Here is a 22,898-nt window from a genome sequence, read left to right on the forward strand (position 1 = left end):
GACTTCATCTGAATCCATCGCACCAAATCAATGCCTAAAGGCACTGGTTTTTTTTCTTTGAGCAATTAAACAAGTGAACTAAATACATACGTTATCCTAAATTGAATTCCTTTGACTCATTTCCCCAGGGATGATAAAATTGGGTCCCTATGACTCATTTCCAGTGATGATGTGGCTGCTGCCCTCCTAGAGTGGGTTTAGCCCTCAGCCACTTAACCAAATATGCACTTGCTCAAGTGATGTGGTATGAACAGCCTAGTCCTAATGGATTATGTCCCAGCACTTTGTTGATGATAATTCTAATATTTCACATAGGACACCAGGATAGCATGGGATGAAGAAACTGGATGGGATGTTTCTGCAGTGAAAGCAGCCGACTGTCACCATGTTGGATGTGGGTTGAGATGCAGCGGGAGGAGGAAGAGAAGGTACAAGTGGCAGTGAGAGAAGAAGGGTGGACCAGCCCAGGTGCGGATGGAACATGGTCCTGTCCCCAGTTTAGAAAGACCCTGATACTTAACTTTTCTGTGCTACTTTTAAAGGGATAGAGCATTGACATTGCTCAAGTCAAGAAAAAGTTCAGTTGTCCTCATTTAGATCTTGATAAATCAGTTCTCCTTACCCAAAAAGAATGAACAATGCCAGTAGTTACTGCTAAGATATACAAAGACATCTAGTCATCCCCACTGCCATTTGCCCTTGTATGTCCAGCAACCCACCGTTCCCGTGACTCTGTTGGTGTTTGCAGCGAGGTAACTAGGAGCAGGGGCTATAGAATCCCTGAAATCTGGATGCTAGCTCCACTCCTCAGAAAGCCCTGCCCCCTTGGCAGCTTATTTAATGTCCTTGAATGTTTCTCCATTTGTAAAATGTGGATCGTGATGTTGATCTTTTAGGATTGTCATCAGAATTAAATTAGATTGACGTATGTGTATGCTCCACAGGGGTTAACTGTTATTTTATCTTCATTATCATCACGGCTCTAGTTTCAAGTTTTTACTTGTTCAGAGTCTAAATTTCTTGTAGGTCTGGCCTAATTTTTAAGAATAAAATTTGGGTCTATATGCTTCTGTTTTTAAATTACAATTCTAGCATCACCTCCTTAACCTCTCATCAGGAAAAGAAATTTAATTGAAATAAATTCACATATTAATTGTATGCATCAAATTAATAAGAATGAGATCTTCAATTCAGATGAAATAAAAACTTCTTTTACACTCTCTAGGCAAATGAGTAATTCCCTAAATAAGTATGTATCTGAGAAAGACTGTCTAGTTAAAACGGACGATTCTGAAATTTAAGAGCTCACAGGACCCTCAGGAGAGTTGGAGCCAATGTTTCCAAGGGACGAAATGGCTGTTCAGAGAGGATTGGTGACTCATCGATAGGGAGACAGCCGACCAGCGATACGGACAAAACCAGATTCCCACTCAGTGCTCATTCCAAGGCACGAGTTCCCATGTTAAGGAAAAGACAAAGAGTGATAGTGGCCACTTGCCCTTAGGGTTTGCTCTTTCCCTTGTCTCTGCAGTTCCCTGTTTGAGCTCGCCAGTGGACGTCTTCCCTCTCTCAAGCCCCCCAGACCCACTCTAGTTCATCAACCTTACAACACCCAGGCTCTCTCCCAACCTCCAGTTCAAAAGTCTTCATAGAGCTGCCAGTGGTACCCCTTGCCTCCCGCACCGTGTTCCTACAGTCTTCTGAACAATTACAGAGCTGGTTATTTCTGGGTAAAAATACTCAGCCCCATATCCTATGGCTCCTCTCATGAAGAAGTGTTTGATGCGATTTTGGTCTTACCTGCTGGCTCCTGGTGGGTTAGCAATGTTGCCCGACACCTGTTTTATGTTCCATTCAATGGCTCTTAGTTTCTAATTCTTTATTCTGTTCTGTGTCAGAATAACTCAAAGGGAAAAGAATATTCACTAACATCCTCCTTGAAAAATAGTTAAAAGCCATTTTGAAGACGTTGGGTCCTGGGGAATTAGGTGTGTCACTTTGTTCTTGTCTTGGTCCTGCTGGCAAAACTTTGTATCCCGGGATCAAGAGGCTGGTGAATGAACTGAACAAAGGCACTGGCCGCTGGGGCTGGTGTGGCTGGGTGCACGTGGCCCGCAGGTGTGGACTGGGGGAGACGCAGCCGGGAGAAAGTCTTCTTTCTGGAGGTTGAGTTTCCAGCCCATTGAAAACCAGTCGAGACACGTGGATAGAGGGTGTTACGCAATAGCTGCAAAGATTAGACATTTTAGGTACTTCATTCTAAAGGTTTTCTTTTTATTGCCTATTTGGCTTGTATTTTTTTTTTTTTTTGGTAGCTCAAGTTTTGCTTGTATCTAGTTACACATTTTTGTAACAAACAATAAAAGCCACAATAACAATAAAACTTGAGATTAATTGGGGTCTCGTTTTAATGTGTTTTTAAAAGAGTATTAGCATAATCTTATTATAGCATGGATTTTAAAAAGCCGTGTCTGCTTTTCAGATGACTCTATTCTCTGAGTTTCCCTCATCCACTCTGGTTCCCTCCCAGAAGCTTGGTAGACCCCAGAGGCCACTGGAACATCCCTTACGCAAACCACTGAAATGAAAATTTGCATGAGATCTGTTGTATTGTTGTTATGGGGCTTTCCCTTCTCTGCTGCTTTAGATGATGTACCTTTTGGAAGAGTGTTTCAGTTTAAAATATTTCTAGATGATACAACCGTGCTTTGGGTGTGAGGCTTTGCTCCTTTTCTGGGGTGTTTTCTGTGAAACAGACCTTTGGCCAGAAGCTTCCTGACCTGGCCGAATTGTGTACTTTAACGAGAAGGGAAGCGTCAGGTCTCCTGTGCCTGTCCCGCATGCCCCACATAAGACACGTTCAATATCCATCACCACTGACCTTGTAAATGGCTGTAAATGGATTGTTGGTGGTGTGACCACCTGGTGTCATCCCCTGCAAAGAGGGTGAAGTCATTCATTCCTCAAATATTAATCGATGCCTTATACAGTGAAAGGGCCTGGGAATGCAGCACCAAACACATGGTTCCTGCCCCCAAGAACTTCAAGGTCTTGTAAACAGGCACGTGCATGACTGCATCCATGTCCCAGTAAGATCGTGGAAAAGGCAGGTGCCCGCATGGGGGAAGGAGCCACACAGAGCTTCCTTCTATTTATTCAGTGGGCATTACTGAGTTAATGCCTCACACTGCCACGAGCCCAGGAACACAGCCCCGAGAGGGCAGAGAAGCAGACAGAGTTCAACTCTCAGGGGGAGAGAGAGAGAGAAATAAGTAAGGGCCAACTAACAAGCAAAAATTGGGTGTTTACCAACAGATAACCTAAGAGCTGCTTCGGATCCAGTGACCAGGGAAGATCACTCTGAGGGTGTGGGATTTAAGTTCAGAACTGGAGGTTAAGCGGGAGTCCGTTGTGCAAAGATTTGGAAAAAAATTTCCAGGCAGAGAAGACAGCTCGGGCAGAGGTATTAAAGCAGAAACAAGCTTTCTGTGTTTGAGAAATGGAAAGAAAGCAGGAGTGGCTGGGGGGCGGGCGGCGAGGCTGAGGAAGGGGGCAGCGGCGGACCACGCAGCACCTGCTTCAGTCAGTACCTGATCTTCAATTCAGATCCACGTTTGCAGGGTCCTTTTTGTGGCTGCATGGTATTCCCGGGGGAGGCATGTACCCTAGTTTCACTGGTCACCTGTTGAGTGGCAGCTGAAATTTTTCCAGCGTGGGGCTATTATGAATAAAGATGCTATAAACATCTGTGTATAAGTTTTTGCGCGAATTGCACTACTGGGTATTTACCCCAAAGATACAAAAGTAGGGACCCGAAAGGGTACATGCACCCCGATGTTTATAGCAGCAATGTCCACAATAGCCAAACTGTGGAAAGAGCCAAGATGTCCATCAACAGATGAATGGATAAAGAAGATGTGGTATATATATACAATGGAATATTATGCAGCCATCAAAAGGAATGAGATCTTGCCATTTGCAATGACGTGGATGGAACTGGAGGGTATTATGCTGAGCGAAATAAGTCAAACAGAGAAAGACATGTATCATATGACCTCACTGATATGAGGAATTCTTAATCTCAGGAAACAAACTGAGGGTTGCTGGGGGGGGTGGGATGGGAGGGATGGGGTGACTGGGTGATGGACACTGGGGAGGGTATGTGCTCTGGTAAGCGCTGTGAATTGTGCAAGACTGTTGAATCTCAGATCTGTACCTCTGACACAAATAATGCAATATATGTTAAGAAAGAAAAAAAGAAGAAGAAGAATGTAGCAGGAGGGGAAGAATGAAGGGGGGGAAATCGGAGGGGGAGAAGAACCATGAGAGACGATGGACTCTGAAAAACAAACTGAGGGTTCTAGAGGGGAGGGGGGTGGGAGGATGGGTTAGCCTGGTGATGGGTATTGAGGAGGGCACGTTCTGCATGGAGCACTGGGTGTTATGCACAAACAATGAATCATGGAACACTATATCTAAAACTAATGATGTAATGTATGGGGATTAACATAACAATAAAAAATTAAAAAAAAAATAAGTTTTTGCGCGAGCATAAGTTTTCATTTCTCTGGGATAAATGTTCCAGAGTACACGTGCTGACTTCTTTGACTACAACTTAGCTTTGTAAGAAACTGCCATAACTTCTCCAGAATGGCTATACTATTTTACGTTGGTGCTAACAAAGTATGAGTGATCCAGTTTCTCTGCATCCTCACCAGCTTTGGGTGTTGTCACTATTTTGTATTTTAGCCATTCTGGTAGGTATGTAGTGGTGGCTCCTTGTGGTTTTAATTTGCATTTCCCCCATGGCTAGGGCTGTTGAACACCTTTCCGTGTGCTTACTTGCCATCTGTATATCCTCCTCAGGGAAAAGTGTGTTCATGCCTCTTGTCCATTTTCTAATTGGTTGTTTTCTTTTACCGTTGAGTGTTGAGAGTTCTTTACGTATTCTTTTTTTGTTTTTTTAAGATTTTATTTATTTGACAGAGAGAGAGAGAGCACAAGTAGGAGGAGAGGCAGAGGAAGAGGGAGGAGCAGACTCCCCGCTGAGCAAAGAGCCCAACTCGGGACTCAATCCCAGGACCCTGAGATCATGACCTGAGCCAAAGGCAGACGCTTAACTGACCCAGGTGCCCCTCTTTATGTATTCTGAAATGAGCCCTTCGCTGGATACATGGCTTGCACATGTTTTGTCTCAGCCTGTAGCTTGTCTCCTCATCCTGTCAAGCAGGCCTTTCACGGAGCAAACAATTTTGATGAGATCTGACTAATCAATTTTTCCTTTTATGGCTTATGTCATATCTAAGAACTCTTCACCTTGCTCTAGGTCCTAAAAATGTTGTTCTATGTTTTTTTCTAAAAATTTTATAGTTTTATGTTTTACCTTTAAACCCATGATTGACTTTGAGTTAATTTTTTATAAGGTATGAAGTTCAGGTTGATTCTTTTTTCTTTTCCTTCCTTCCCTCCCTTCCTCCCTTCCTCCCTTCCTCCCTTCCTCCCTTCCTCCCTTCCTCCCTTCCTCCCTTCCTTCCTTCTTTCCTTCCTTTCTTTTGGGCGTGAGGTGGGGCTATGGATGTCTAGTTGCTCCAGCAGCATCTGTTGAAAAGACTATTCTGAATTGCTTTTGCTCCTTCGTCAAAAATCAGCTTGGGCATGTTAGTGTTGTTCCTCTCCTGGATCCCTGAGTCTTGTTCCATGGATCTGTAAGTCTGCCCCTCTTCCCATCCCACACTGTCTTGATTACTGTATCTGCATAATAATCCTGGACATCAGATAGAGCGATTCCTTTCACTTTACTTTTCTTTTTCAAAATTGCTTTAGCTATTATAGGTCCTGCACCTTTTCATACACACTTTCAAATAAGCTTGTCTATTTCTACAGAACACCTGGCTGGGACTTTGGGATTGCATTAAACCTACAGATCAATTTGGAGGTGGGGGAAGATTGGCATCTTCACTACCTTGAATCTTCAAATCCCACACACGTGATATATCTCTCCATTTATTTTATTTTTTAAAAAAATATTTTATTTATTTGACAGAGAGAGCGAGAGAGCACAAGCAGGGGGAACAGTAGAGGGAGAGGGAGAGGCAGGCTCCCCGCCAAGCAGGGAGCCCAATGCGGGGCTCGATCCCAGGACCCTGGAATCATGACCCGAGCCGAAGGCAGATGCTTAACCATCTGAGCCACCCAGGTGCCCCATCTCTCCATTTATTTAGGACTTGTTTAATTTCTTCCATCTGCATTTTGTAACTTGCAAGAATATGGATTCTGTGCATGTTTTGTTAGATTAATACCTAAGTATCATTTTCTTTGGAGCGATTTTAAATGAATAGTATTGTTTTAAATCTGTTTCCACATGGGTTTTTGTTGTTGTTGTTAGTATGTAGTTTATTTTTGCTCTACTTCTTTTTTTCACCTGTTCTCAGGTAAAAGATTGCACCTCATAGCAAATATAAATCACGAAGAGAATCACCAGTCCTGGAATTGTGATTTCCAAAACACGGTTTCAATCCTGATTTTCTGGAATCTTCATCTGGGTAAGAATTAGACCTCCTCTACCTCCATGGAAGCCTGTGATGTTTGGTTGGGATTCACTGTGAGTTTGTGTGTGTCAGAGAAGAGGGGGGCATTGTTTCCAGGGAAAGGGATTTTGTCATCCCGGCAATCACACTACTCTTTGCATTAGCTGTTTTTGGTTCGTTGGATCTATTTAGAATTAGGCAGGTGGCCTAAAAGAAAGTTCATACAAGCTATATTTATTTTACTGTCTCTGATTTTCATATTCTGTCGGGAAGTACCGAACGTACCTGCTGTAATGACATGCTTCTATTTTCCTCACTTATTAGTCTAAGAACCAGTATCAAGATCAGTAACTTGAAGGTTGGCAGCATCGGTCACTGAGGAAAGGGCAAATGCACCCGGCTTAGTCTGACCAGCAGCTGTGAAGCCAAAGACAGTTATTCTATTTCTGATTGTATATTTGACTGACGCCATGAAAAGCATGTTCACCACTTGGTGTTATTAGGGAGATCATCTGTCCCAACCCCAAACTGGGCATTAGAGGTGAGTAAATGAGTTCCAAGTTACTATTCATTGATAGGAAAATTGTATATATGTTGAAATGTATATATTGAGATGTTAGCCTAGAAGCACCAGGTAATTATTAGGGAACTCTGCATTTGGGTTATATTTATGCAAATTTAGCAGATAATACAATCTTAGCAAGAAAAGATGCTGCTTTCAAAATAGTAGACTTCATCAACTCATGGGTCTAAGAAAAGATATGGAAAGAAAATCCTGAAGACAAAGTAAGCATACAAAAGGTGACTGAATAATGCAAATTAGTAAAAAGTTACCTTCTCTATATTTAGTTTTTAAATTAAAACAATTTCTTTAATCTTCTCTAGTTTTAAAACATCTCCAGTGGAAAAATGGGATGGAAATAGTAAATGAGGTGCCTATTCTGACGGGACGACACTCCGACTCCAAATGTAAACTAGCTGCTTCTTTGAGATTGACACAGTCAAAAGGTCTCAAATTTGAACATGCCTGAGAATCACCTGGAGGACTTGTTAGAACACAGATCTTAGGGCCCAGCCCCAGACTCTCTGAAATGTGCATTTCTAACAAGTTCCCTTATGATGCTCACGCTGCTGGTGTCAGGGCCCAACTCTGAGATCGAATATAGTTCATTCTTAACTCCACTGAAGGCTAACATATTGGGGTTAGATTCGACAAGGAAAGGACTGAAGGCTGTCCCCAGGTCTATAAAGACTTTGGATGAGCAGATTTCTAGATGTGTCTTGTGTCTCCAGTGGACAAGGGGCAACACTAAAGTACAGTAGATTTCCGTTGTAGATATAGAAGTCATTAAGTCCCAGGGTGATAGTGCATTGGGACAGATCAACAAAGGAAAGCATGGGTTTTCTATACCTGGAGTCCTTCTAAAGAAAATAGGCCACAGGCCATTTTTTGTCCTGAATTGTTTGGAAATTCTCCTGTCTATAGGTAAATGACTAAGTTTCTAAAAACACAGAACATGCCACAAAGTTGGTGTAGATTAATTCTTCCCAGTTTCTAAATCTAGTGTAGTAATTAAATTCTTCAGTTGTATAGATGTTTTCTCTCTATGCTTGACTTGTATTCTCTTAGTTACACATGAGGAGAATCTTTTTGGGCTTAACAATCAGGCACTCATGGTAGGTATACTCGTGGGTGGTTTGGTTTGGCCAAGAGTCATTGAGGTCCTTATCCTCATGGCACATAGAGATTTCAAATGTCTTCATCCTCTTGCTCATGAATGTACAGAAATAGTTTTGATGGGGGAGGTCCTTGGTCAACATCTTAGATCTGATTTGCACATTTACTTTCTTTGTTCTCATGAAAACGAAGCAAAGAATAACCCTCAGAAACTGACAAGTGCAAGAGTAAAATATTATCACCATTTCTAAGAAAGATGCCAGAATGGGACGCCTGGGTGGCTGAGTCGGTTAAGAGTCTGTCTTTGGCTCAGGTCATGATCTCGGGGTCCTGGGATCGAGCCCTGTGTGGGGCTCTCTGCTCAGTGGGGAGCCTGCTTCTCCCTCTCCCTATGCCCCTCCCCCCCGCTCATGCTAGCTCTCTCTCTCTCTCAAATAAATAAATAAAAAAAAAAAAGAAAAGAAAGATGCCAGAGTAAAAACGAAGAGACTGGGGCTGAAATCTTCAGGTGCAGGCCTAAGTGGACTCCGTGAACTTTGATAGCACCAGTATGCCATCCTGCTCTCAGGGCAGCTCCACCCACCCCAGCACCGAGCCATTTCTATGTAAGAGTTAAATGCCTGCTTGCTTGACCTGGTCATGACCTCTTCCCAAAATCACTTTCCATAACAAGCATTTTGTGTCAAAGGCCACATTCTTCTGATTGGAATTTGAAATGGAAAGATTTAAGGCAGATTGGTAGATGTATTACATTTGTATTAAAAATGTCCTTTTCGGGGTGGGTTAGGCCGATTTTGGGAAAAACACCTGCTGTTCTACTGGAGCGACAACAGCACAAACTGGGTTCATGTTCCTTCAGCCCAAGGTGACACGTGGGCCTTTTTGGAAAGAATAATAACAATCCCATTGATTTCAAAGAACTGAGTGTCCCGACAGTGAGATGCGACCTTGAAGTTGTGTAAATAAGGCTGCTCTAGACCTGTTCGTGACTGTGGCCACGGAGAGGAAGATTCTTACTGGAAAAGGGAATGGCATCATGGATTTTTCTTTTTTAATAGAGAAAAAAGAGAAAAAGTTTATGTTCAGGAATACCCCTTAGGGACTTTTTTTCAGAATTACTTTGATAAAGACGGGTACATCCTCTAAATAACCAATAGAAAGAAGGTTGCACAACAGAGACATCATGTTTGCTTTCTAAAAATTTCATTGCATCTTGACACAACGGCCCGGCTTTGGGGTAACGCGAGGGACACCAAACCTCAAAGCAAAATGGAAGACTTTTTCTGACAAGGCAAATATCCGGTTCTGAGCTTCCCGATGGGATGAGCATTCCAAGCCACCTGAGCAGGGAGAGGTAAAATCTTTACTGCACAACCCCGAGCACAGCTGCGCTCTACCTCCTCACCTCTGATTCTCAAGGTAGGGGGACGGTCCTGCTCTGTCAGGCACTGGGCAACCAGTGCGCGGTGAGAAGTGCCTCTTCTCGCGGGCTTTCAGGCCACAGCCACGCCCCCTGCTCCCCGGGTCACGTGTCATCTGAAGCACGTACCGCGTCATCTGAAGCACGTACCGCGTCATCTGAAGCACGCACCCTGGAGCGCAAAGCCAAGTTTCAAGGACCGGAAATGGCGTCGGTCACCACCATGAGTGCGGCGAACGAGGCAGGAGAGCATTCATACAAAAGATTACTAAAAACCATGTCTGCACAGTTCGTGGCAGGGATTAAAGGTAAACATTGAAATTTCAACCATGAAAGGGGTTCTGGGCTGCTTGCCTGGAGTTGGAGGCTGACGTGGAAATCCAATTCTTTTGAGGGTCTGTACATGGGAATTGGCAGAAAACATGATAGAACAAAACTTATCAATTCCTTTCTTTTGAAAATGGGTCTTAAGGCAAAACTTGCGGTTAGCGTCCTTTCTCCGTGGCCCTGCTTATTCAGCCCTCCGGAGCTTGCACAGCCCTGGGTCATGGCCCGTAATGCCTCCCAGGGCAACTGTGATCATAAAGGACGAGACTCCTGCAATAGGGGATGTTCTCCCCAACAACGGTTTCTTTATTTAGCTTGCATGAATTTATGGAACACAAACGGTCCTTCATAGCAAGACAACAAAAAAAGAGATCTCAGCCATCCGCGTATGGTACATTATACTCTGCGTGCATTTGGTTTTCAGCAGCGCAGACCTGCCCGACATAGGAACAGAGTAGAAACGGTCCGAAACGTGTGAGCACGATGGAAATGCAGGCACCGAAGCTGTGGGAAAGAATTTCAGAAAAACAAAAATTAGTTAGTAGCTATGATTCCATTTTCAGTTGGTTCAGCATGTGAATTGACTCCAGGAGCTGGGCTGTCTCTTGTTTTTATAGTTCTTGTTGTTCACGTCAAATAGCAGAGTCTGTTTGAGATGATCAGTTTATGATGTGACAGAGGAGAGTGTCAGCTTCCAGCTCTTGAGGGCCCGGGACTGACTGCCAGGTCGTGGGAAGAGAAACGGGCACGCTGGAGGAAAGCCGCACCAACAGGCCAGCGCCATGTGGGCAGGCTCTCCCAGAGGCCGGCTGCCTGCCTAGCAGGGCGCTGCTTCTTGCAGCAGCTCTTCCCACCACTGCAGCCACGAGAGCCGCAGCCACGAGAGCCGCAGCCACGGGAGCCGCAGCCACGGGAGCGACAGGAGCGGCGGCAGCAGCAGACCATGGGTGTACTGCAGCAGCCCCCACAGCAGCCGCAACTTCTGCATCCACAGCACCCCATGGTGTCAGGAGAGGCGAGGAGGGAGACTCGGGAGGTGAGGGAGGTCTGGTATTTGCCTCTGCCGGCAGCCCTTAAATACTGGATGTGGGGGTTTCCCGCGTGTTACCTACTCACCCCCTGGTTGTTTTGACCCGTTTCTGAGATGGATGTTTATTTCCTGTTACTTCCTCATGAGTACACACGACTTAATTTTCTTTCAGTTTCAGATAAATTCACTTTTATTTCAGAAGTGGAATTAGAACTGACTGAAATAGTTAATGCACGCTGCTTTCCCCCAGTACGACTGCCGGAGAGTGCAATTCTTTTGATTAATATTAGATGATGGAAACTGTGGCGATCGAGCTTTCCCTCTTCTTCAGGGGATCTTCACCTCCCAGAGGAGAGACCCTGACTGGCATTTTATCTTATCTTTTATATTACTCTAATTACATGTACTTATGTACATTATCTTATCTAATCACTCTTAAAAAGGCAATGAATTTGGTGTATAGAGTCTCTCATCAAATGGATTTTATAGTCGAATAAGCCCAGGATGGGCTGTATAGTTGTGTCTCCATTTGGGAAGTTGGCACTAACGTAGCAGAGGTAGTAAGTCCAGGAGGGAAAAAAAAAATGGAAAAAAAAAAATCAATTTTCAACAATAAAGAAATTTCTTATACACCAAATAGAAAATGTAATTAAAAAAAAAAAAACATTCAAAATAGCAACAAAATTTATACCAGTGCCTAAACCTAATGACTTACAAGATCTTTAGAAAGAAAATTATTAAATTGTGTGGAAGGACATAAAAGAGGAAATAAATGGAGAAATGTACTAGGTTTATAGATGGGAATTCTCAATATTGAAACAATGTTGTGATGGTGTTTCATGTGTCCCCTTGGCTGGGCTAAGGCTGGCCCAGATATCTGGTAAGACATCTTTTCTGTGTCTGTGAAAATGTTTCCAGAAGAAATTAGCATTTGAATCAGTTGATTGAGTGAAGATGGTCCTCATCAGTGTGTGTGGGCACCATCCAGTGCATGAGGATCTGAATAGAACAAAAAGGTGGAGGAAGTGCCAATTTGCTGCCTTTGCCTGAGCTGGGACAGCCACCTTCTGCCTGCAGACATCTGCAGACATCAGAGCTCCTGCTTCTCAGGTCTTCAGATGCAGCCGGAATTATATCACTGGCTCTCGTGATTCTCCAGCTTGCAGATGGCAGATCGTAACACTCGTCAGCCTCCATATCATGTGAGCCAATTCCTATAGGAAATCTGTATGTCTGTATCTGTATCTCTATATCCAATGGATTCTGTGTCTCTGGAGAACACTGCTTAATGCAGATGTCAGTCCTTCCCAAAGTAATTAATAAATTCATTGCAATTCTATGAAAAACCCTAAGAGATTTTTAAAATATTGGTCTCTTTTCACTTTTTATAAAAACTGGACAGCTTCCCCAAAAATATGTTTGACAAAACAAGAATGTAAGAGACATTTAAAAAAATACTTATTTATTTATTTATTTGAGAGAGAGAGAGAGAACACACATGTGAGCTGGGGGAGGGGCAGAGAGAGAGGGAAAGAGAGAATCCTCAAGTCAAATCCCCGCTGAGCACAGAGCTCAAGGCGGAGCTTGATCCCAGGACCCTGAGATCATGACCTGAGCCAAAATCAGCAGCCATCCATTAACTGACTGAGCCACCCAGGCGCCCCAAGACAATTTTTAAAGCAGAATGAGGAGAGTTCACCTATCATATATTGGAACTAATTCTAAAGCTACGATCATTAAAACAGTGTGATATTCTGTTGCTGAGAGAGACAGAGACTAGTGGATGGGAATTGAGAGCACAGAGATAAAATAACACAAATTTTGGAATTTGGTGTATGGCAGAAACATTACAAATCAGGGGAAGTTCCTGGCCATTCAGTATTGGTACTGAAATAAGAGGCTGTCTCTATTGATACAAATAATATGAGGGTCCTTCTTCATACTACACATTAAAATAAGTTCCGGATGATTTTAAGAACAAAAAGTGACAAGCAAAATTTGACATTTTAGGGAGACGTGAAAAATTAGCTTTATGACTTCAAATTAGTAAAGTATTTCTTTTTTTTCTAAGATTTTATTTATTTTTTGACAGAGACACAGCGAGAGAGGGAACACAAGCAGGGGGAGTAGGAGAGGGATAAGCAGGCTTCCTGCTGAGCAGAGAGCCCAATGCGGGGCTCGATCCCAGGACACTGGGATCATGACCTGAGCAGAAGGCAGACGGTTAACGACTGAGCCACCCAGGTGCCCCTAGTAAAGTATTTCTTAAAATATAAAAGGAATACATTAATTAAAGACAAAATACATGAAAGGGAAGAAAACATTTTACAAAATGATGCTGAAAACAAAAGTTAAAACCAGCCACAGGCTAAAGAGAAAATCAATTTTAGAAAGGGAAACAACTTAATAGAAAAATGCGTGAAGGATATTAACTGAGGAGTCACAGAAGACATGGCTCTACATACAATAAGAAGCTCAACGCCACTAATGATCAGAAAGGTAGAAATGAGGACCACACTGTGGTACGTTTTATATCCACCTGCTTATCAAAATGTTCAAGTCTGATAATACCAAATATTGGTGAGGATATTGGAAGGTTCATACAGTGTTGGATGGGAATATACATCACTATGACCGATTTGCAGAGCAATTCAGCCACATCTGGTCAAGATGCAGATGTGTGTTATCTCGTTTACTCACTTATATATCAATGTGAGTTAATGGAAAGAACAATCCTATTCTATTTACTAAGTTATCATCTATTACTGTCATTGTTTTGACACTCAAGTTGTCCTACATTTTTCCAGTTGCCACACCTTCAAGCTGGTTCCTGTACCTTTTAAAAATACGTCTATCGTTTTTTGAGTACCAAGTTATATTTCAACCCAAGATGTTCACGGCCCATTTCATCCCTCCCCAGCCCTAGACCTGGAATGACTCTTTCTTCCAAAGAGTCTGGTTTGTTTTATTGGAGAATGATGTTTAGAATTCGAGATCAGGATGGCAGGATGCTCACTGCGAAGATTTTTTTTCTCTATTTACAGTCAGTTCTGCTATAACACAGCAAATCATAGCACTGTACAAAATTAAGCCATAAAAACCACAGGGCCCTTGGGTTGGGGAAACGGCACTCAAAAACCATCAGTGACCTATTAAAAAAGGATGGGAACTTAATAAAAATTGTAGATGATTTTACACATATGGTTAAAAGTATATAAATGCTATAAAAAATGTGACAGTCTACTTTGAAAAAGATGTGAAGTTTGCTTGTGGAAGTGGGTCTGGGAAGGGGCAGCTTGTGTGATTGTCAAGGTGTGGAACGGGGTGTGTCTGAAATGGGAGGGCAGGTTGTAACGGCGGGTGTGGATGAGCCTAGTTCAGAACACGCAGGGCATGCAGGTGGCTGGTAGTGGTCTGAAGTGTGTGTGTGTGTGTGTGTGTGTGTGTGTGTGTGTGTGTGTGTTGTAGCTGGGTGAAGTTTTCTCCATCTGTTTGGTGTTTCTTATAGACAAAGTCCTGCATAAGCAAACACAGATTTAGCATTCTTCTCTAATTGTTCCCTAATATAGCAATCTCCTTGGAATAACTTTTTTTTTCAGCCCTATGAAGGTATAATTGACACATCAAAATTGTATATATTTAAGGTGTACAGTGTGATTACTTGATGTATGTATACATTGTAAAATGATTACCATAATCAAGTTAATTAACACATCCATCACCTCACTGAGGTACCATATTTTTCCTTTTCGTGGTGAGAACATTTAAGAGTAACTCTATGAAGCAAATTTCAGGGGTACAATACAGTATTATGAACTAGAGTCACCACGTTGTACAGTAGCTCCCCAGACCTTACTCATCTAACTGAAAATTGGTACCCTTTGACCAACATCTTCCCAATGTCCCCTCCCCTCAGCCCCTGCTGCCTTTCTATTCCTGCTTCTGTGAGTTTGACTTTTTTAGATTCCGTCCATAAGTGAGAACATGCAGTATTTGTCTTTCTATGTCTGGCTTATTTCACTTAGCATAATGTCCTCCTTGGAACAAATTTGCGTTTTTAAAACAAATGTTATAGCAGAACTGGCTGTATTGTATATCAGAAATTATGCTAGGTGTTGGGAATTTAATTAACTGATCTTCTGTATGTTTTCCACTTGGCCTTCTGTGATAGAACTTTTCATATTACATTATTATGGTTTACTTCTGTCTCTTTTTGATGGACTATATATGTTTCTTTAGGGCCAGTTTCATCTCTCATTCACCTTACTTCCCTGACTGCTACACAGTGTCTGGAATCTAGAAGACAATTATTAAACTCTTGGTGAGCTGATTCAAAGAAGGATGAGGTGTGGTCCTTTCTTTTGAGGGGCTGTCAGTCCAGAGCTCTGCTCTTCAATACAGTAGCTGCTCGCCATGTATGGCTATTGAAATTTAGATTAATCAAAATTAAATAAGTAAAGAGTTTTTGTTCTTGAGCCTCACTAGTCATATTTTAAATACTCAGTAACCACATGTGGTAAGTGGCTACCATATTGGCCAGCTCAGAATAGAATATTTCCTTCACTGCCAAAAGTTCTATGGGTCAGTGTTGGTCTAGACTCCAGTGGATGAAGAGTTAATAGCTCCCTGATTATCCAGATTATTCTCAGAAGACCTGGTGATATTCCCCCACCTTCCCATGAAAATGACAAAAAGACGATCCCACATTTGGGAAAATATTCTTGAAAACATTTCAGACTGAAAATGCTCTTTAGAAAAATCAGATTTTGAAAGTAGGCCGATCTATATAATAAAATCTACCTTATTCCACAAAGGAGTCAATAAGCTATAAAGGCAGTGAATTTTTTTTTTAAAGAGACAACACCAAGCAAGACTATACACCAAGTCTCGAGCCTCCCAAATAGCCATTTTTTGCAAAGTAGACTGAGGGGGGATGACAAGATCAGTAGGAGAGAAACAGGATCTTGTCTCATCAAAGCCAAGAGATACGAGTGTCAAGAAAGAGAGATTTGCCAACTGCCTCGTGCCGAGAAATTATCTTGTAAATTGCCTGAAGAGCATATTTTGGAGTTAAGCACATGGAGGCCATCTGGGACTTGAACTAGAGCAGTTCCAGTGAAGTAGTTGTCTAGGGAGGAGTTGAGAAGTTCTGGAGTTCTTGGCGAAGATTTTTATTTATTATAGTAAACAAAAAATACAGTAACACCCAGGATACACCCTGTCATCCCCGATTATGCTTTTGAATAATGCATATGTGTACTCTTCCAGAATTCTGCAAGAAAATTATAGTGAACAGTAGTTAATTCAGTAACATGTGCTTGTGGGTAATCTTTATTTTCTTTGTGTTTCTGTGCATTTTTCATATTTTTTATGATGAACATATATAGCTTTAATGATCAGAAAAAGCAAAAATTGTATTAAGTATGCATATGTGTGCTATTAACTTATGAGTAATTATGTTTAAATAGTAAAATGGGTAATATTTTGTTTCTACATATTTTACTATATGTTGAAAGATTGCCAATGCATCTTATTATATCTAATCTTATGCATATTTTGCTGACTGTCCTTTCCCATATTCTTGATCCCCACTGAATCCCTATTTTATTTGATTTTTTCCCCCAACTTTACTGAGGTAAAATTGACAGATAAAATTGTAAGGTATTTATCACATGATGATTTGATATAGGTAAACTGTGTGAAAGGTCAATCCCTGTTTTCTAATGTCACTGTTCTCATGCCTGTCATCTACAGGGAGCTAGTTTGGGGACAATGCTTTCTGCAGTCGTGGCTGTCAAGGCAGGAGAAACAAGAGGAAGTGTCAGGAGGCAGCCTGGGCCTACCAGAGGGGCTTCCTTGTTTGAGGGTGGGAGAGAGACCATCCTGAGGGTTTCGATGCTTCTGAGAAGGCTCCAGAAAGCAGAGGGAGTGCATTGCCGTGTCTGCATGTGCCTCTAATGGGCTGGGCACTTAGTAGGTGCTCAACAAATACCTGTGGAGGTAGAAGGTGCATGAGAAAGGAGATTTAAAGGGCCAGAGGGATGGTCTTCAGAGCACAGATGGAGGGGCTGGCCTGTGATGGGAGGAGTGGGGAGGTGCACCTCCTTAGTTGTAACGCAAGGCAAGAAGGAGAGGGCGCAGATACGGGCGGGTTTATAGAGTCTGTGGTAGGAAGCTCCTTCTCGAGTGAAGGGGCTGGAGGAGGCATCTGGCATCTGAAGAAAGGGAACAAGATTGGAAGTGGTCATTGCCCTAAGAAGAGGAGCCAAGCTGATGAGAGGAGAGAGGTGAGCGTGGAGGCGGGACAGGGCAGAGGATCCAGCAAGTTCCCTGGATGCCGTTGATGGTGGTGGTGCCACGAGCTCTCAGCCCCTTCTTGCCTCGCCATTGTCCTCCTACGCAACACCATTTCCACCTGTTTTCCTTGCCTGTCTTCCCTCCTTCCTTTATCGTCATGTAAAGAAGATCCAGCCAAAACCAAAGGGTAGAAGAAAGAAAGATTAATTTCAGTTGGCGTGATTGGGAAAAGCTAACATTTGATCTGCCTTTTTAAAAACGAGCAGAATTTCAGTGGTGGAAGAGGGCATTTTCAGCCAAAGGCACACTCATGAGGGAGGTAAAGAGAGGATATAAAAGTTCAAATACTGATTATATGGCTGCTGTGTTTCCTTTAGGAGAGCAAAAAGGTCTGGGTCACAGGAGGAATCGAGGGCGGGTCCTGTGTCGGCACCATCATCCCACAGGACTTTGGCTCATTGACCCTGTTCCTTCTTGTGCTGCATGTTCCTTGCCGAATCTTGCCTATTTCATTGTTAACGTCTCTGTCTTATTTCTAAGTACTCCATACACTGTGCAGCACATAGTACCCGTACCATAAAGATTAACTACTGGTCGTAGTGCTATGAATTACCAAGCTCTCCCTTCTTGTGCAGCTTTGGGTTACAACCCTCGAGCCCCAGACAGATTAGGCTGCAAAGCAAATAGAAGCCAGATGGTTACTGGGGAGTCTGGACTTTAGTTTAAAGCCGAGGATTGTTGAGTAGGAACAAAATGTGCGCCCCTGGAAAATAGAACAGCGTAAGGTAGGGTTTGCTTGTTTATTTGTTTTTATATAGAAGCACTAAAATTTCATTAAATGGCCTTGAGCCATCATTATTATACCATATACTAATGATGCGTAGAGATTTATTACACTTGATGAGGTGAAAGTCAATAGTTGGGTACATTTTTAAGTAGTTTCTTTCCTCAGGGACCCAAAGTTTCCAAATCTCTCTTCTGGCAGTCCTCAATGTGTGGTTCAAAGACCCACAGGGACCCTGAGGCTGGTAAGATCATCCTTTTCCAACTGGGTCTCGGTGTGAGGCTGGGTTTTCTTTATGTGCTTCCACCAAAACAACACAGTCCAGTAGTTACAACACTGAAGGTAGATAATGAGCAGCCGTTCATCTTTGATTAAATCAGACATTAAAGCGATTTGCAAAAGTATAAAACAATGCCACTGTGTTCACTAAATTTTTGGGGAAAATCTAGTTATTTTTCCCAAAAAAGTGCTATTTACGTGAGCAAGTAATGGGCTTATGGTGTTACTTTAAAATTAATGGTAACGCTTGGAAGGCAGCCGTCAGATGAGGGAGTCTCTGGGGACAGAGGAGCTTCCCCAAGCCTCTGAAAGCTCACCGCGTGGCCGCCTTGTCGCCTGCTCTGTGACTAAGACTGAAGCTACACATGTGACTCAAGCAAGGAGAACGAATGACAAGGCAGACATTTGAGAATGCGAAGGTCCTGAAGCTGGATCTGGAGACTGGGGGCTTCTCCAGGGAGGATGGTTTTTATCATTTGCCGAGTTCGCCATTTGCAGCCAGAGCAGGTATCCCGGGAAGAAAAAACACGCGTCTGCTGGTCTAGAGGGGTCTGTGACAGGCTGACCGGTGGTAGAAAACGTGGTGGATGTTGCAAGTTACCTCCTTTATTTAAGGTTCTGTGTATTCTCTTTCCCCTACTGAAAGGACCCCTAAGAATTTTCCTCAAAGAGGTGTCAAGGGAAATAATCATTCCCCGGGGCAAATACTGCGGAGGAAGCAAAATGTCAGTGGGCAGATGCGTTTCCCGGCTCATCCATTACAAGAGCAGCTCTATTTGAAAACGGGGATGGGTTCTTTGCTAAATACTCCCGTTGGGTGAAACAGATAAATTTAGCCGAGATGAAAACAGGTGACTTAACGAGACTAAAGGTGTCAGGAAATAAACAGGAAGAGCCTGAGGTTTTCGTGTAGGAGCTGAAATCAAGCACAGGGAAGTGGTCACGTGTCTTCCCGCTCCGACCTGCAGGGTTGGTACATAAGGGGCCCCCCCCGCGGACGGCGGCATCAGACCTCCCTTGCCTCCCGAGTCTCCCTCCTCGCTACTCCCTCCTGAGTCCTCTCTCCTGACACCATGGGCTGCTGTGGCTGCGGAAGTTGTGGCGGCTGCGGCGGCTGCGGCGGCGGGTGCACCACCTGCAGGTGCTACCGGGTGGGCTGTTGCTCGGCCTGCTGCCCCTGCTGCTGCGGCTGCTGTGGGGGCTGCTGCAGTACCCCCGTGGTCTGCTGCTGCCACCGCTCTTGTCACTCCTGTGGCTCGTGTGGCTGCGGCTCGCATGGCTGCGGCGGTGGGAAGGGCTGTTGCCAGCACAAGAGCTGTTGCCAGCACAAGAGCTGTTGCAAGAAGCAATGTTGCTGCTAGGCGGCCGGCGGCTCGGCCCCTGCGGGGAGCTGGCTGTGGGAGGCCACCCTGCCCTGCGGGTAAGACGGCTTCACCTCATCCACCTACGCCTTTCCCTGGGCCTCTCTGTCACCAGCTTCCCCGCTCATGCTTCCTGGGCCTCAGGCTTTGTCCTTCTGAGATCTCCCTCTGCCCACACTTGGCACCAATTTGCCCCAATCGCACAGCGTGAAACAAAGATGCAACCAGAGAGCTGATGGGAAGACAGCTGGGCAAAGCCAAAGTTTACTGGGAACCCTAGGAGTTTATTTGTTTGCAATGTCCTATCTTTTATAAATATCCAGGCCTGGCTTTTGGCCATTTGGGAGTTTTCTGCCTGCCTTTTCTGTTGCTCTGTCTACATCTGCTCGTTTCAATTTCCTAATAAACTGGCTTGATGCACGATGACATCTCTCCATTAGTCACATGTTCTATGAGTTCCTCCGGCGGCTGCTCGGGCTCCCCCACAGTGAATCCAGCTCTGGTGCTCCCGCAGCCGCATCGCCCTGCAGCCGGCCCGGGGCTGGACCCTGTATCCACAGTCCCCTTCACCGCTGCCCTGAGGGGCCTCTGTACTCACACTCACCGGAGGATGTTCCAGGGTGGGGTGAAGGTGGTGGGCATTGGTGGTGGTGGGACTCTGTTTCTTGAAACTTATTTAAGAAAAAAAAAAAAAAAATGAGCCTCAAAGGAAGGAAGAAGGCGGGTAGCCCCTACCCTGCGGTGCTGGGTGGTTTCTGGGGAGACTGAGAAGCATTGGCCCCGGTGGGGAGCTTGAGCTCCGTGGAGGGTTCTGGGAGCCTCTTGTTCGTGCTAGCATCCTTGGCCATGCCTGCGACAGCTGTGTCTTTTCTCTCTGCTTCTGCTGATTTTGTGCAGCAGACTCTCGGGACAGGTCCTTGGGGAGGGAAGACATACCACTGCCCAGGTGCCAAGTGCATGGGATGATTCTCAGCAACAGGAGGGGAGCCACACTATGACGTCAGGGCCAACCCTTGTGGCCAGCCCAGCTCCAGCAGCAGGGCAGCCAAGGGGTCCTCTCCTTCAGCTTGCGCACTGCTCCCGTGTCCATGCAGAAGAGAAAGGATGGGTGGTGAGTTCTCCTGGACCCCCCTCTACACACATGGCTACTTCTATAGCTCACTACAAGCCTTCGAGGTGAGTTGTATTAGACCCATTTCATTGCTGAAGTGACTGAGGTTGAGGCAGTTAAGAAACTCACTGAAAGAAATGCAGCTAAATAAATCCTGATTGAATCCCAGGTTTTCCTGACACCAAACCTGACAGTCCTTTTCCTATACCAAACTGATTCTCTGAGTTTAGACCAGTTTCCTTGTTCATTTATTTTCTCTCTTTTTGGTCTTCCCCTGCGCATGCATACATGTTTTGTTATCTCTCTGTTCCTCACACTGCCAGGTGGTCCTTGAACGCGGCTTCCTGGGTGACAGCTACGTTCCAGCAAGTTCCTTCTCAGCACTCAGAAGAATTTCTAGGCTGCACAAGGGCATATTCTCTGCTTATCCAGGTGACAGCTACTTAACTCATTACTAGTGGGATGTAACTGTCTACCAATGCTTAATGCTGGAAGGAAGAGGGGTCTTTTAGTCTCCAGAAGTGGTCTTGAAGTTGGTGTATTTGTTCTGGGCTCCTTGACGAGTGGTGTGGGAGGTATCCATTTACCATCCTTACATAGGAGATATGGGGCCAGGGCTGGAAGACTTTAGCTATTTTTTAAGTCCTATTTCTTGTGCCTCTTGAACCCACCTGGAGATGGCATGGGTTCAGCTTAAATCCCATCTTCCCCACTAAACCTCCCCCACCTCTAGGCTAGGAACTTACATCTCTCTGAGCTCCCATAATGCTTCTTTGTTTTTTTAGTATCAGATAATGTATTCTGTATCTTACTATTGTTGCTTATAAACAAATGATGCTAGATAGATAGATAGGGACTCTCTTCATAAAATTATTTTTATAATTATGTAATTTTTAATACATCTGTCTATCTATAGATGTAAATTTTTCTGTTCTGTCCCACTGATGTATGCATCTATTCAGGCTCCAGAATGACTGACGCTCACTGTGCCAGATGCTGGGGCTGGAAGATGCTAAGCAATGGCTCCTGGCCCTGGGGTGCTTACATTCTGATGAGGGAGACAAACAAGTAAATGAGAAATACTGTGTAATGTGATAAGTGCTGTGGCTGAGAGCCCTGAGGTATTATGGAAATGCATGAAGATCTAACCCAGGTTTTTTGGGGGGGAGGGGGCTGTGCTAGGGTCATAGAAAGCTCATGGAGGAAGTGACACTTGGACCAAGTCAAGAAAGGTTAAGGCAACTGCTGGGAAGAGCGTGTGTCAGGGGACATGGCAGGGATGGGATCTATTTCAGGCAGAGGCAACTATGTGTGCAAAAGTCAGAGGTGAGAGGCAGCATCACCAGTGGGGACAGCCCGAGTGGGGAGTGGCTGCAGAGTTGAGGGCGCGGGTGTCACATGAGGAGATGGGACCGGAGAAGTGAGCAAAGTCCTCACGCAAGTGTGTGGACACTGTGTTCCATACTGTGAAAGATTCTTTGCTCATCTTTGTGGCCTTTCAGAATCTGTCACGTGATTCATGGTGGAGGCCTTCCTCTTGCCATGACTATAATTGAAAATCTGCTCCCTGGGAAATGGGACCTTAGGGACTCTGCCTTCATGCTAACCACATGTATCTTCCCTCCTGCCACAGTCTTTAACAGGAAGAAGGTGGAGCCATGTTTGTGTTTGTGGATGATTTAAATACCTAGGCAATACTAAACTGTGTCAGATGCTTGTAAAGTAAGAAGCAGGGTTGGGACTAGGGGAGGCTGAGTCAAGCAAGTACAGCATCCAGCCCTGTCTTTTGGTAAAATTTTGATTTTGTTTTCATCATGGACTTTTTGTACCAATTTTAATTTTTTAAAATATTGCATTAAAAAGATCTCAATGACTTGAAGTTTTTGGTGCCATCTTAAATTTTCACCCCAGGCAAGTGCTTCATTCACCCTACATTAGGTCTGGCCCTGGGAAGAAGCATTATGTGGATCCAAATATTCCCCACTCACCCCACCACTGTTATTTCTATGCAGATATAAACATAGATTTTCTACATGGAATAATATTCATATTCAAATTGTTATTCTCAGACAATGACTAGGCAT

At 44.0% G+C, this 22,898-nt stretch overlaps 1 long non-coding RNA gene and 1 pseudogene across 2 annotated transcripts; both read left to right on the plus strand.

The window, feature by feature from the left end:
- The first annotated feature begins 6,445 nt into the window (after positions 1-6,445).
- On the plus strand, positions 6,446-9,178 carry LOC144381529 (uncharacterized). Its single transcript, XR_013446802.1, has 3 exons — positions 6,446-6,542; positions 6,852-7,068; positions 8,993-9,178. It is a non-coding gene; the product is annotated as an uncharacterized LOC144381529 (long non-coding RNA).
- A 10,095-nt stretch (positions 9,179-19,273) lies between these two features.
- On the plus strand, positions 19,274-22,687 carry LOC118524202 (small cysteine and glycine repeat-containing protein 9 pseudogene; annotated as a pseudogene). The gene is made up of 2 exons (XR_013447400.1): positions 19,274-21,246; positions 21,777-22,687. The product of XR_013447400.1 is annotated as a small cysteine and glycine repeat-containing protein 9 pseudogene (transcript).
- The last annotated feature ends 211 nt before the right edge of the window (positions 22,688-22,898 follow it).

Source organism: Halichoerus grypus, chromosome 4 (assembly GCF_964656455.1).
Source record: "Halichoerus grypus chromosome 4, mHalGry1.hap1.1, whole genome shotgun sequence".
NCBI classification, from domain to species: domain Eukaryota; kingdom Metazoa; phylum Chordata; class Mammalia; order Carnivora; family Phocidae; genus Halichoerus; species Halichoerus grypus.